The 13,863-nt window shown below is 36.2% G+C and overlaps 1 protein-coding gene across 3 annotated transcripts in view; it reads right to left on the bottom strand.

Annotated features, from left to right (window-relative positions):
- The window catches only part of LRRC28 (leucine rich repeat containing 28), a 183,707-nt gene that overhangs the window by 136,301 nt on the left and 33,543 nt on the right, over positions 1-13,863 (bottom strand). The window lies entirely within an intron of this gene.

Here is a 13,863-nt window from a genome sequence, read left to right as displayed (position 1 = left end):
GCTGGAGAGGGTATGGAGAGAAGGGAACCCTCCTAAACTGTTGGTGGGAATGTAAATTGATGGAGAACAGAATGAAGGTTCCTTAAAAAACTAAAAATAGAGCTACCATATGACACTGCAATCCTATTCCTCGGCATATGTCTGGAGAAAAACATGATCCAAAAGGAAACATGCACCCCAGTGTTCACTGCAGCACTCTTTACAATAGCCAAGACATGGAAGCAACCTAAATGTCCATCGACAGAGGAATGTACAAAGAAGATGTGGTACATATATACAATGGAATATTAGCCATTAAAAAGAATGAAATAATGCCATTTGCAGCAACATGGATGTACCTAGAGTGTCACACTGAGTGAAGTAAGTCAGAGAAAGAGAAATATCATATGATATCACTTATATGCAGAATCTAAAAAGAAATGATACAAATGAACTTATTTACAAAACAGAAACAGACTCACAGACTTAGAAAACAAACTTATTGTTACCTGGAGTGGAGGAAGGATGGGGGGGAAGGGATAGTTAGGGAGTTTGGGATCGACATATACACACTGCTATATTTAAAATGGATAACCAACAGGACCTACTGTATAACACAGGGAACTCTGCTCAATGTTATGTGGCAGCCTGGATGGGAGGGGAGTCTGGGGGAGAGTGGATACATGTATCTGTATGGCTGAGTCCCTTTGCTGTGTACCTGAAACTACCGCAACATTGTCAATCAGCTATACCCCAATACAAAATAAAACGTTAAAAAAAAGCATTTTTTAATGCATTTATAAGAATATTTCTTTGGTTACTCGACTGAAGATTTAATAATTAAAATTTTAACCTTATTTTACTCGTAAGAAACTTGTACTTTCCTTCATAAAAATGTACATTTATATTTTAAAAAGAGGTAAAAATGGATGAAGGAAAGAGAAATTCTGAGATCTATTACTCTAAACATCTATGTATCTTTCAGCTATTTTTTCCAACAAACTTTCGTGTTAGGACCTAAATGTATGTGTAAATAATATGACTCCTACAAAACCTGCTGTTATTCCTTAAAAAAATAAATAATAAGGCACTAATATTGGTACTATAAATTCATACTAAAGTGATGAATACCAAACTTTTTAAATTAAAAGAAAAAAGTCATCAAAACAGACCTGCCAGACTTTGATTCTCTTTCAGAATAAGTCAGGAGCAGGGAAGTCAGCAGATCCAGCTAAGAAGTAGAAGAGACATACAACCAACTAATGGCATTTGTTATAAGCATATAAGGACATTCATTTTTTGAACGCTTTGTCACTTCCATAGCCACAGTTTTTATTTCAAGTTCTCTCACCACCTTATAAATACCCAGTGAAAACTACAACAAATTGCTCAAAAACATCAATGTATCTGCTTAATATGTTGATTTTTTATAAAGAAATTGAAAAAAACCTAAAGAACTGTGATGCCAATTGTGTGGGGTGGGGGCAGGGTGAATTTGGTAGCAAACTAAATTTTGTTTAATTACTTCTCATTACATCAATCCTTGGCAGATCATAATGCTTTTTCTGCACTAAAACAATCATTAACTTTAAAATTACTTGCAGAACAGACAATCTGATTTAAATTAAAACCTTTAACAAGATAAAAGAGATGAAGTAACCAATAAGCATGTTCAAATAACACATGAAGAAACAAAACAAAATATTTTACACATTGAAGACATTATTTTTAAGAAATACATATTTTAGCACATCATCTATATTCTGCCAGTTAATTTTTCTCCACAATTGTATTAACATGAAACTGTAATTTTCTGATGTCACAAAACAACAGTATACTGAAATCAAGGTAGAAAAATCAATTAAAACCATACAACCACCATGAAAATATAACCTTTGTTTATGTATCTATTTAATACTTGCCTTTCCCAAAGATTGTTTAATAAATGCAATATATCAAATCATTCTATTAAGAAAAACATGCTGAATACTTGAAAGCTATGAATGAACTGCGTAAAAATGAACTACAAACCCAAGTTTTGCCATATCAAAAGGTATGATAGAAATTACTCCTTGCCACCTCCAAAATACTGCAAGTTGATTTGAATACAAAAATAAAATCTCTGAATTCCCATTAATATGTTGTGCCTAAGAAAATACATAAGTTCTGAAGAAAGTTTATTCCAAAAGATTAAGAATACTTCTACAGGGCCTCTCCCTGGCAATCCAGTGGTTAAGACTTCACCTTCCAATACAGGGGGTGTGGGTTCGATTCCTGGTCAGGGAGCTAAAATCCCACATGCCTCGTGGCCAAAAAACCAAAACAGAAGCAATATTGTAACAAACTCAATAAAGACTTTAATAATGGTCCACATCAAAAAAGAAATCAAAAAAAGAACACTTCTACAATTATCAGGGGTTTTTTTTTCTTTTAATATTTCTAATTCCTGGTCTTCAAAATAAACAAATGATTACTACCCAACACGGGCTTCTATTCCGGCAACCACATACTTTTAGCAAATTATTTCAATGAAGGACTGAAATAATCCTTGAAGGATTTTAATTGGGGAAGTAGTTTACTAAATCTGTATTTTAGAAGGATGATCCTGGAAGCAGTGTGTATGATAGACTATGAGACAGATACATTTCAAAGACAAAATAATGGAAAATATCCAACTCCAAGTCATTTGCTCTTGCACACCACGTAAACATCAGCTCATTCCCTCACATCATGCCTGACTTCTCTTTAAATTCTCTTCACTGACCTCAGTACTGTCTTCAAGGTTCCCATACAGCACCAAGCTTGTAATAGACCATGGAGTAGAAAACTGTGTACAGAAAGGGAAGAGAAGCAGCACGCGTGTGAAGTGAATTTGGCAGTATTCCCCTTAAAAGATTTTAAATTAGACCACTGCTGTGATGATATTAGCTGCTTTGAAATCTTTTCACAAAGGAATGGGCCACAGAAAGGAATTCAACATGCCTTAGCCAATTGTATGATGGGAGAGGCTTTCCAAGTCTGAGGGACCAACTACTCTCCTTTTGCTTTTTTTTTTGAAGTATCAACAGAATGAACTTTTGTGTTTCTGACATTTGGGAAGTTTTCCAGCACTTCCCTTCACACCTTTCCTAAAAAGGAGTATTTTCTGTATCTATTTGCACTGAGAAGGATGCACAGTCCAGAAAACAATTTTTTTCTTTTAGAAGAATTTTAATGGTCATTTTGATTCTAAGACTTTTGCCGAATTTTCAAAACTTGTAAGTTTTTAAATACAATTTAAAAGTTTTAACTCTATTTGTAAACAGATTTTACAATGTGTAATAGTATTGACAGAATTTTTTTCTGATAAATCTGTTTTATCTAATCTAGTACACCAAAATAATTTTATGTAAAAGTCTGAATTAAAAATCTATATAATACTATAAAGTTACTAATATATGTTTAACTATATAGTATAAAGTTAACTTTACAAATAAAGTACTATATGTGCTACAAAGAGACTAAAAAAGAAGATAGAATTCTATAAGAGACACTGAAAGAACAGGTTATGAATATGAGTTTAGGACTCTGGTAGACAATTTATTCAGTGGTCACCTAGCAAACCGAGGGTAGGTAGATTGCTAGAGTTTTATCCCTCTATCCATTAGTTGCCAAAGTGGATATCTGAACCACTTGCCACACTACCAAGATAATGACCAACTACTCAATACTTCTTTCTCTCTCTTCTCCACCTAGTCTCTTCTTGGAAGTTCACAGTTTAAACTATTTGACAATAAAATATTATAAGCTCCTTGGGCTTCCCTGGTGGCGCAGTGGTTGAGAGTCCGCCTGCCGATGCAGGGGACATGGGTTCGTGCCCCGGTCCGGGAGGATCCCACATGCCGCAGAGCGGCTGGGCCTGTGAGCCATGGCCGCTGAGCCTGCGCGTCCGGAGCCTGTGCTCCACAACGGGAGAGGCCACAGGAGTGAAGGGCCCACGTACCGCAAAAAAATAAATAAATAAAATATTATGAGCTCCTTTGAAACCTGGCTCTGGATTTTGTCCCCCTTCACTGTCCCCAGTTCCTCTAGTACACAGCATGGTATTTTGAACCAACAAATACTCTTCTGTTGAGTAGGTGAAACAGTAAGTGCCCCAGGTCATGTAGATAACCCTGTAAAATAGAGAAAATCTATTTACATATATTGATGACTATACACATATAGCCTGGTAACACCAGATGGGACTCTGCCAGAGATTAATTATTTACATTTTTTTAGTGAGAAAAGTGCTAGCTAGCTATTTTGCTAGTACTGATGTGGAATCAGTGAAAAGCTATCTCACTAGGAGGGTAAATCACCCTGAATTACTATGGTATCCACCCAAGGAGGGTAGTACGGGGGTGAACAACCTTGATTATTTGGCGGTAGTGGCACAGTGAGATCCTTTGTGCTTTGAGGATTCAAAAAGAAAGCTGCTCTCTTCTCCCCTTCAGTTGATCACTAAAGAAGAAAGAGCACAGGCACAGTGAAACTAGGGCTGACCCAGTGTTCCCGGGGCCACCCATCATTCCTAGAAACTGAAACCCACAGAATGCAAACGTGGAGCACCTCTGACCAGGCCTGTACCTACAGGAGCGGGGCCAGCACCTCTGAAGAGTCACAGAAGCCTGCACTACTATCTGTCAGACTATGCCAATGAATTTTCAGCAGGTGGGCAGAAAGCAACAGGGGAAGCTCCAGAGTGATTGGGCTTCCTAGGAAGCCTGTCCTCTGTAGGAAGAAGGCTGACCCCAACCTCCTCATTAGACCAGTGAGCATAAAGATTTCAGAATAATTTGGTGGCAACAGGACAGAGCTAAGAAGAGATACTAAATTTCATTTTAATAAAGCAACAGAGGCTCAACTGGAGGACAAATAAATTTTAAGAAAAAATGATAAACTTGACCATACTTGAAGCCTGAGTTTTAGAACAATTCATGCTAGTTATATGTAGTATGTATTTCTGTTTTTGCATGCTTTTATCCATTTAAGTACAACATAGACTGCTTTTTTTTATAAATTTATTTATTTATTTATTTTTGGCTGCATTAGGTCTTCGCTGCTGCACGCAGGCTTTCTTTAGTTGCGTTGAGTGGAGGCTACTCTTCGTTGCAGTGCAAGGGCTTCTCATTGCGGTGGCTGCTCTTGTTGTGGAGCACAGGCTCTAGGCAAGCAGGCTTCAATAGTTATGGCACGCAGACTCAGTAGTTGTGGCACGTGGGCTCTAGAGCGCAGGCTCAGTTGTTGTGGCGTACGGGCTTAGCTGCTCCGCGGCATGTGGGACCTTCCCAGACCTGGCTCGAACCCATGTCCCCTGCATTGGCAGGCAGATTCTTAACCACTGCGCCACCAGGGAAGCCTCTAGACTGCTTTAATATTTTCAATTTGGGCTAAAAAATCCTTCCCTTCTTGGTATGCAGAACAATTTTTCAAAGATAAAACCATTTAAAAAAAAAACAGGCTGATTTATATTGCAGATGTAAGCAACATCTTTTCTGACTCCTAGTGACATTTTGTTGTCTGTTACCATAATCTTCTCTCATGGGAATTCACAGAGTTTATAGTGAATCACAGCATAAGGATTCTCTTTACTATCAAGGGGCAGCTGGATTTTCTGATTCTTCTAATATCCATTGGCCTTCGTGGCCAATGGTGAATCACAAAGTATTTGGCAAGTTGCTCTGCACCGATGGAAATCTTTCTCCAGTAACCCTTTATTATATCATAATAGATAATGTAATTTTACTTAAGTTAGAAAAAGCCTTTGGAAGAAAATGAGTTTAAATTTATTTTGTAACAAAATAATGTTATAGTTTTGATACTGGAAGTAGGAGAAGGCAACATATAAATGTTTAAATGGCATACAAGTTATATATATATAAGAATGCAGGTAAGCAATAAGATGAGAAATCAAAGAACATCTAATAGGACTTCCACTTCCAGATATGACAGGGACACTGACACCAGACTTCCCTACCACCAAAATATAGCAATAAGACTAGTCAAAAATATATGAGGCAACTGCTTTCAAGCAACAAACAGGAAACAAAGGACTCTGATCTTTGAAATAAGGTAAACACCCCTTGTGTCCCAAGCTGGACAAGGCTTTCTTGCCCACAACACAGGGAAGTGGAACCCAAGTAGAACCTTGCAGTCTCACAGTGCTAAAGAGACAGAGATCACAGTTTGGGAGGCTGAAGCAGCTGGAAAATGCAAGACAAGGTACCAAAGAGGAAAAAGCTGTGAGACAGTGAAGAGGGGCTTAATAAATAACATATGCGAGATCACAAAAGAAGTTACTGGAGTAGAAGACAGATAAACAGATATCATCCAACCTCTAGGTAAGGAGGAAAAAAAAGATTAAAAAAGAAAAAAGCCTCAGTGACCTGTGAAACATTATCAAATGATCTAATGTGTGTAACTGGAGTTCTTGAAAGAAAAAAAAATGTGGGGCAGAAAAATATATAAAGAAATAATAACAGGTAACAGGAAACTTCCCAATTTGGGAATCAAGAAAAGCCCTTGCAGGATAAATATAAAAAATCCTACATCATGGTACATCATAGACAAACTGCTAACACCAAAGATAAAGAGAAAAATTTTAATATAGCCATAGAAGAAGACATATATAGGCTAACAATGATACAAATTACAACTGACTTCTCATCAGAAACAATGGGGTCAGAAGACAATGGAAAGCTGTCTTTTAAAGTGCTAAAAAAAAATTGTCAACCCAGACCCCTATATCCTGAGAAAACATGCTTCAAAGTCAAAGGTGAAATAGACATTTTTGCATTAAGAGAAAGTGACATAGTTCAGTAGAACTATGACAGTAGAACTGCACTACAAGAAATATTAAAGAAAGTATCAATACTTTAGGCTGAGGAGAAATGATACCAAATAAAAAAGAGATCTACAAGAAAGAATGAAGAGTACAGGAAATGGTAAATATATGGGTAAATACAAAGAATATCTTTTTAAAAAATTATTGTGATTTCCTTTAAAGATAACTGACCACTGCAAAATAAGCATTATATTGTGGGGTTCATAACATATATAGATATAAAATACATGATACAATAACACAAAGGAAGGAGGGTAAATGGAAGTATACTATTGGAAGGTTCTTTTTTATTTTACTATTTATTCATTTATTTTTGGCTGCTTCAGGTCTTAGTTGCGGCACATGGGCTCCTCGTTGCAGCATGAAGACTTCTAGTTGTGGCATGCTGGCTCCAGAGCACATGGGCTCTCTAGTTGTGGCACGCAGGCTCAGTAGCCCTACAGCATGTGGGATCTTAGTTCCCCGACCAGGGATCAAACCCGCATCCCCGGCACGGGAAAGTGGATTCTTAACCGTTGGACGACCAGAGAAGTCCCTGGAAGGTTCTTAAAATTTATATTAAGTGGTACAGTATCCTAAGTAAGCTGTAATAAGTTAAGGGTGCATATTGTAAACTGTAAAGAAAAACCAGTAGAGGAAATAAAATGGAACACTAAAACGTACTCAAGTAATCCAAAAGAAGACAGAAAGTAGGTAGAGAAAGAAAAGTAGAGAGGAACAAAAACCAAATTGTGGTAGCCTGTGAGGGAGGAGAACTTAATGCCAGTAAGAAAATAAAAAGTCAAAAGAGTTGTCACTTACACCCTAACCATGAAAAGAAGTTGGATAAGCTACATAATTATAGTTTTTAAAATTTTTCAGAGACTGAGGACACCCAGAAACCAAAATCAACTCCAAAAAGTGATAAGCCCATTTTAAAACAAGAGATTTCCAGTTGCTATCACCCTTGACTGTAATGGGAGGACAAAAAATCTGCCACAGACAAGCACTAAAAAGAAACCAGTCTAACTTTGAAGGGCTATGTGGGGACTGGCATACCAGCATAGAATCCAGAGCAGCCCCAGACACAGAGAGACGCTGTATGAACTACCTGGCCCCCCTTCACACAAACTCTTTTCCACTAGTTTCACCAAAAATGGGGGCAAGAGAAGAGAGCTGAGATCATCTCTCTAAAGTCCTCTAGGCTTTGAGCTAAGGAAGACTTGAGGAATGAAAGATAACAGGAAAGCCAAGAGAAACTTTGCAGAGGCAAGACCCACCTTCAGAGTACAGGGCAGCCATACACAGGCCAACGATGGGGCAGCAGGGCTAAAAGAGCTCTCAAGGCACAGAAAGCAAGGGGCAGAACTAGAGAGCAAAGAGAATTCTTCAGCAACCTAAATCTGGCCACTGGTCTGTAAAGTAGGGAGATACCGCCTACAATTCAAAAAGAAGATTTGGAATAGTCCACGAATACATTAGAAGGTGCTCAATACCATTAGTCAAGAGGGAAAGACACATTCAATTAAATACAAATTAAAACAATGTAATGTAACTTCACATCTATTACTACAGCTAAAATAAACAAAGCCAAAAACAGACAACACTAAATACTAGCAAACATGCAGAGTAACTAGAACTCTCATATATTTCTGTGAGAAGTGTAAAATGGTATAACTATTTTAAAAACTGCTGGGCAATTTCTTATAAACTTAAGCATATACCTATATTATGAATCACATTTCTACTAATAGGTATTTACCCAAGAGAAATAAAAACATATATCCATGAAAAGTCTTATACAAGAATGTTTATATTAGTTTTACTGATAATAGCCCAAAGCTAGAAAAAACTGACATGTCCATTAAGAGGAAAGTAAATTATAAATTGTATGTTTATACAATGGAATTCTACTCTGCAATAAAACAGGATGAACTACTGACACATGCAACAGCATGCATGCATCTTGAAACCATTATTTTGAGTGAAAGAAGTCAAACAGAGAACATACTATATGTTCCCATTTATATTATTTTCAACAACAGACAAAATTAATCTATGGTAAGAGAAATCAGAATAGGGTTTGCCTATAGCAAACTGATTGACTGGAAATGGCGTAAGAGAACATTCTGGGTTAATGGAAATGTTCTGTATCTCAAATAAGATGTTGGTTACATGGGTATATACATTTATCAAAACTCAAGAATTGTACACTTGAGCATTTCACTGTATGTAAATTTTACCCCAATTAAAACAAAGAAAAACCTTGAGAGGACAAAAATATGAAGAACAAAAGTTAAAAGAAAAATAATACAAGAGAGGAGAAAGCCATGGTAATTGTTAAAGTTAGGTATTGGGTATATGGGGGCTTACTATTCTATTCTGTCTACTTTTGATTGTGCTTAAAATTTACCACAATAAAAAGTTTTTTTAAAAGGCAACTGAATAATAGTGTGTTGTTATTTGAAGTTTGCTAAGAGAGTAGATCTTAATTGTTCTCACCACACACTCACACAAAAGGTAACTTTGGGAGGTTAACAAATACATTAATTAGTTCAATTGTAGTAATCATTTCACAATATATATATATGTCAAAACATCACACTGTATACTTTTAAATATGTACAATTTTTACTTGTGAAAAATAAACAAAAATTAAAAATTTTTAAGTATCACAGTAAAAAAAAAGCCAAAATATTCATTTAACCTTTTCCATATGGTATTTAAAATATAAACCCACAATACTCATTGCCAAATAATATACAAAGTTATTGAAAAAAAGGGAGGAGGGACTGGATCTGCTCAGAAAAATAGTACTTCAGGTTCCAAAGTTCTTACACCACAGATTATGATTTCAATAACATTAGCCAGAAGATTTTTTTGGGGGGGGAGGTAATTTGGAACCAAGTTAAACCCAAACTATTAAATTAGTCTTATCTTTCAGGTTGGGGTCTATGGACCAAGTCTGGAAGATTTTGAAAGCAGATGTACCAAGCACCTCTCTCCATCCATGGTTCATGATGTCTGTGAGAGCCTGTCAGAGCTCCACACATATTACCTAGGTGGACCACTTCAGTGTTTTCTGGCCATAGCTCCACTACCAGTATCCATATCACTGTGGCTGAGGACTTTTCTGAAACTGCAGAAGGCTGCTGCTCTGTCCATGTGTGTACATGTGCAGCATGCCAGAAGTAACAGAGAATTAACACCCACCCTCCCACCCAATCAGCTCTCAACCATAATTTTTGGAAGTTGATGTTGAAGTACTGTAGCTCTTTCAGCACTTTAGTGTGATGATTCTGAGAGATATATTTCACACAGAATTAAGCTCTAGTTGCCCACTGTGGTGGCTGGTGTAGGAGTTCAGAGTATGCCACCCCAAAATATGCCATCCTGGTATACTGATGATTTTAAGTTAAAGGCACTGAAAATCAGCAGATGCAAGAAGGGCACTCTAAGCTTCCTTCTTCTTCCTGAAAGGAGATAAAATTCCCATGCAAAAGGTGTAACCCCCATACCAGGAGGAAGGAAGACATTCTTATGACCAGAGACAGGGAGGTGAGGCTAAACGACAAACAAACCTTGTTAAGCCAAACCTTATCTTCCTAGTCACTTTTCTACAAATAACTGCCCTTGCACAAACTCCTTTGTCTTGTCCATTTTCACAATTTATTACTCATTGTCCAACCTAGTATATATGTGTTTGGTTCTAACTACACTTCTTTGGGTCTTCATTTTTCTTATGAAGGCTCCTGTGTACATGTAAAAATTACTAAATAAAATCTGTATACTTTTCTCCTGTTAATCTGTCTTAACGTCAGTTTCTCAGGCCCAGCTATGGGGCCAAAGAGGGCAGTACACTTTCCCTACACTGACTTAACAACATACTCTTTATAGCCTGTCTTCACATTTCTATACCCATCATCACCCCACGCCAATGTTCTCTGTACTTCCTCCAAAATTACTTGAGTTCAGGTTAATATATATATATATATATATATATATATATATATATATATATATATAAAATAGAAAGGGTACAAAGCGTACTACAAAAAGGAAAAAACAGATGACAGAATGAACCACTTCACAGGCATACTACTGATCGTGCTGTTGCTAACCCTGGACTTCCTACTATTAATAAGAGCTTTTGCAATTTCAAAGCATAACAGTTAAGTAAATAGGAGAGTTCAATATACAATTAATCCTATACCCCAAGACAGGCTGTTTTAAGCCTTTGGGGCAGCTATGTTACATGGAGCTCTTTTGTTGACAATTCACAGAAGCCAACTAGAGTTAGCTTAAGCGCAAAGTCTATGGGCCTTAAGAACAGAATCAGTGATTGGGAAATTAAAGAAAACTTAGGAAGTCTCTGCCTCCATCTTTTTTCTAGTTATTTACTTCATCTTTCTCTCCTTGTTTCCCAGTCCACATGGCTACTCCCAGACCTCACAAGATTATACAGTACTGTATAGAAGCCCAGAGAGAAATAGAGCCTGATTTTCTTTCTCAGCCTCCGCTGTTCTCTCTTGTTCTCTTTCCTTCTCCCACATTGTCCTTTTCAAAATGCCCAGGGAGAGAAATGGTCCTGCTTGGGCCAGGTACCTACACCAGGACCAATCAACTGTGGAGAGAAAGCAATGTCACAAGGTAGAAAAACGGCAGTACTCTGCAATCCAATAGAATGGGGGAAAGGGACATTCCCAAAGAATGGGTATTGGCAAACAACCCAAGAGAATCAACTATATGAGTCATGGATCTGTTTGAGAAACTGATAAAAACATTGGATCTTCTTCACAGCAATATGTACACACTCACAAACACCAAACTGTCCATACAATTTGAGGGCATTCATGAAGCCTCTGTAATCCATTCTTAGATCCTAATTTTAAAACTCTCTATTATCCATTTAGATATTTTAAATGCTTAAAAATTTTTCAAATACTGCTCTTAAATTTTCAAATTTTAAATACTGAATGTGAAATTACATTCAACGGTTTTTCAACCACAAAAAAATACACATAATAAAATATTAAGTCTTTCACAGGAATATAACACGTAAGAAGTCTATACTAATAACATGGACTAGGTAGAAGAGGCTAACGATCAGACATCAACTGGAGTCTACTGTCATCAAATGGACACTATATGGCAGTCCCTCACATTTTTTACTGCAGTTAAAATAACCTTTCCATAGTATGTCCCCAAAGACGGTCAAACACTTGGGGGATGTGTACCTAGCCCCTCTCCCATTCAAATCATAACACTTGAAATTACCTCATAAAGAGATACATAAAGTTATTCAAAAAATTAGTAAGATCTAGTGCATTGCTACTTATGATGGCCTAGAAAAAAAAAGTCTATACATAGTTTAATCAAAAGTTTCTACTCAAAATACACAGCTATTACTGTATGCAATTTTACTCAAAACAAGCAAAACCAAACACAAACAAAAGAAATAAGCTAGGGAAATAAAATCAGAAGTAAATGCCTCAAATCTATTATGAAACAGGTGAAATATAAATTTAAAATCATATTAAAGTAGTCAGGAAACCTATACCCTCCACTAGTTACTAGGAAGCAGTCAATGACATTAGTAATATATCCTTAATCTCTGAGAGTATATAATGGAAGGAAATGGCCACATTTTACCACAAAATGTTCTTACATTACAGGAAAAGACAGGAAAACAGAAAACAAAGAATAATGTTTTAACAGAGAGTTGTGTTACTCAGACGTTCTTTAAATGTATCGAAAAAGGGGCTTATGAATACAGTACTATACCTATGCATTTTGATTCTACAACATATCTTGTATAAACTTCATATATGAAAATACTACGAAAATCTAAAATATTCAGTATTATATCCATGCGTTTTGACTCTATAATGTATCTTGTGTAAGTTTCATATATGAAAATACCCTGAAAATCTAAAGTGTTATCTTTGCTGATATATTTTCTAGACAATCTCTGAAAGAGAATCTAATTTCCTGAGTATGTGAATACATAAACTTGATGAAAGCTAGAATGATGAAACACCACTGAGTCTGATTACATACAATAAAATTTAAAGATTATATTCCCACACCATACTGAAAATTTTTGTATTAAGTAGAGTTGGAAAAAGGAAGACTCTCATTATATGAGGTTAAAAAATATTTTTTTAAGCAGAGTCAACTGCTATACTAATTATCATTTTTGTATACAATATTGAACCTATATATGAAAGTCAGCACATAAAGTCTAAAAATTAATCAGCTACTGTGTTTCATTTAGAAATTTCTGTACTTGAAAAACTTTGGAGAAAGTATTTTTTAAATTATAAATTCATTCATGGATTTAACATGAATAGTTTTTAACAGTTTCACATGTCCCTGAAGTTCTGTGACAGGTAGTAATTTGTAATTTTGGTTGAGTCACACATTTCACTCGGATACACTAAAAGACTAGCTGGTATTCCTGAGTTACTAGGAAGAAATAATCCCAGCCAATGTGAGTGACGTCTGTATTTTTTTTGCTCATTTTTGAATGCAGAGTAACTCTTATGTAATACCTGAAGCACAAGATTTTTTTTAAATCATACTTCACTTTTTAAAAAATACGCGAAATGACACAGGACAGAGGAATCTGCAAATGTGTGGGTTCACAAAGGAAGGTCTCTGAATACACCTTGTAAGAAAGGCAAAGGGTTTAATGGTAGCTCAGGAGAATGCAGGATTTTGGTACTATCAATAGGTACATCATAATCTAATAGGATGATCAGAAGGCAGAACTGACAATTCTAGGACTCAAACTTAAATTCTGCTACTAAATTCTAGTATGATTTCACATTAAATCCAAGTTAATGTACATCATTTATCTCACTAGAGAATGAGAGAAAACACTGTATGTATCTGCTTTTGGGACACTAAAATGCAAAGTTCATATAAATTCTCCTATGTGAAATTCAGAACTGAAGTAGCTTTTGGTACAAATATTTCACCAGGACAGTGATTTGAAGGAGCATTGATTCCAATGCACAACTGTAGTAATTGTAGCT

The sequence above is a fragment of the Delphinus delphis genome, chromosome 2 (assembly GCF_949987515.2).
Source record: "Delphinus delphis chromosome 2, mDelDel1.2, whole genome shotgun sequence".
Taxonomy (NCBI): Eukaryota; Metazoa; Chordata; class Mammalia; order Artiodactyla; family Delphinidae; genus Delphinus; species Delphinus delphis.
This window is presented reverse-complemented; position numbering and strand designations above follow the sequence as displayed.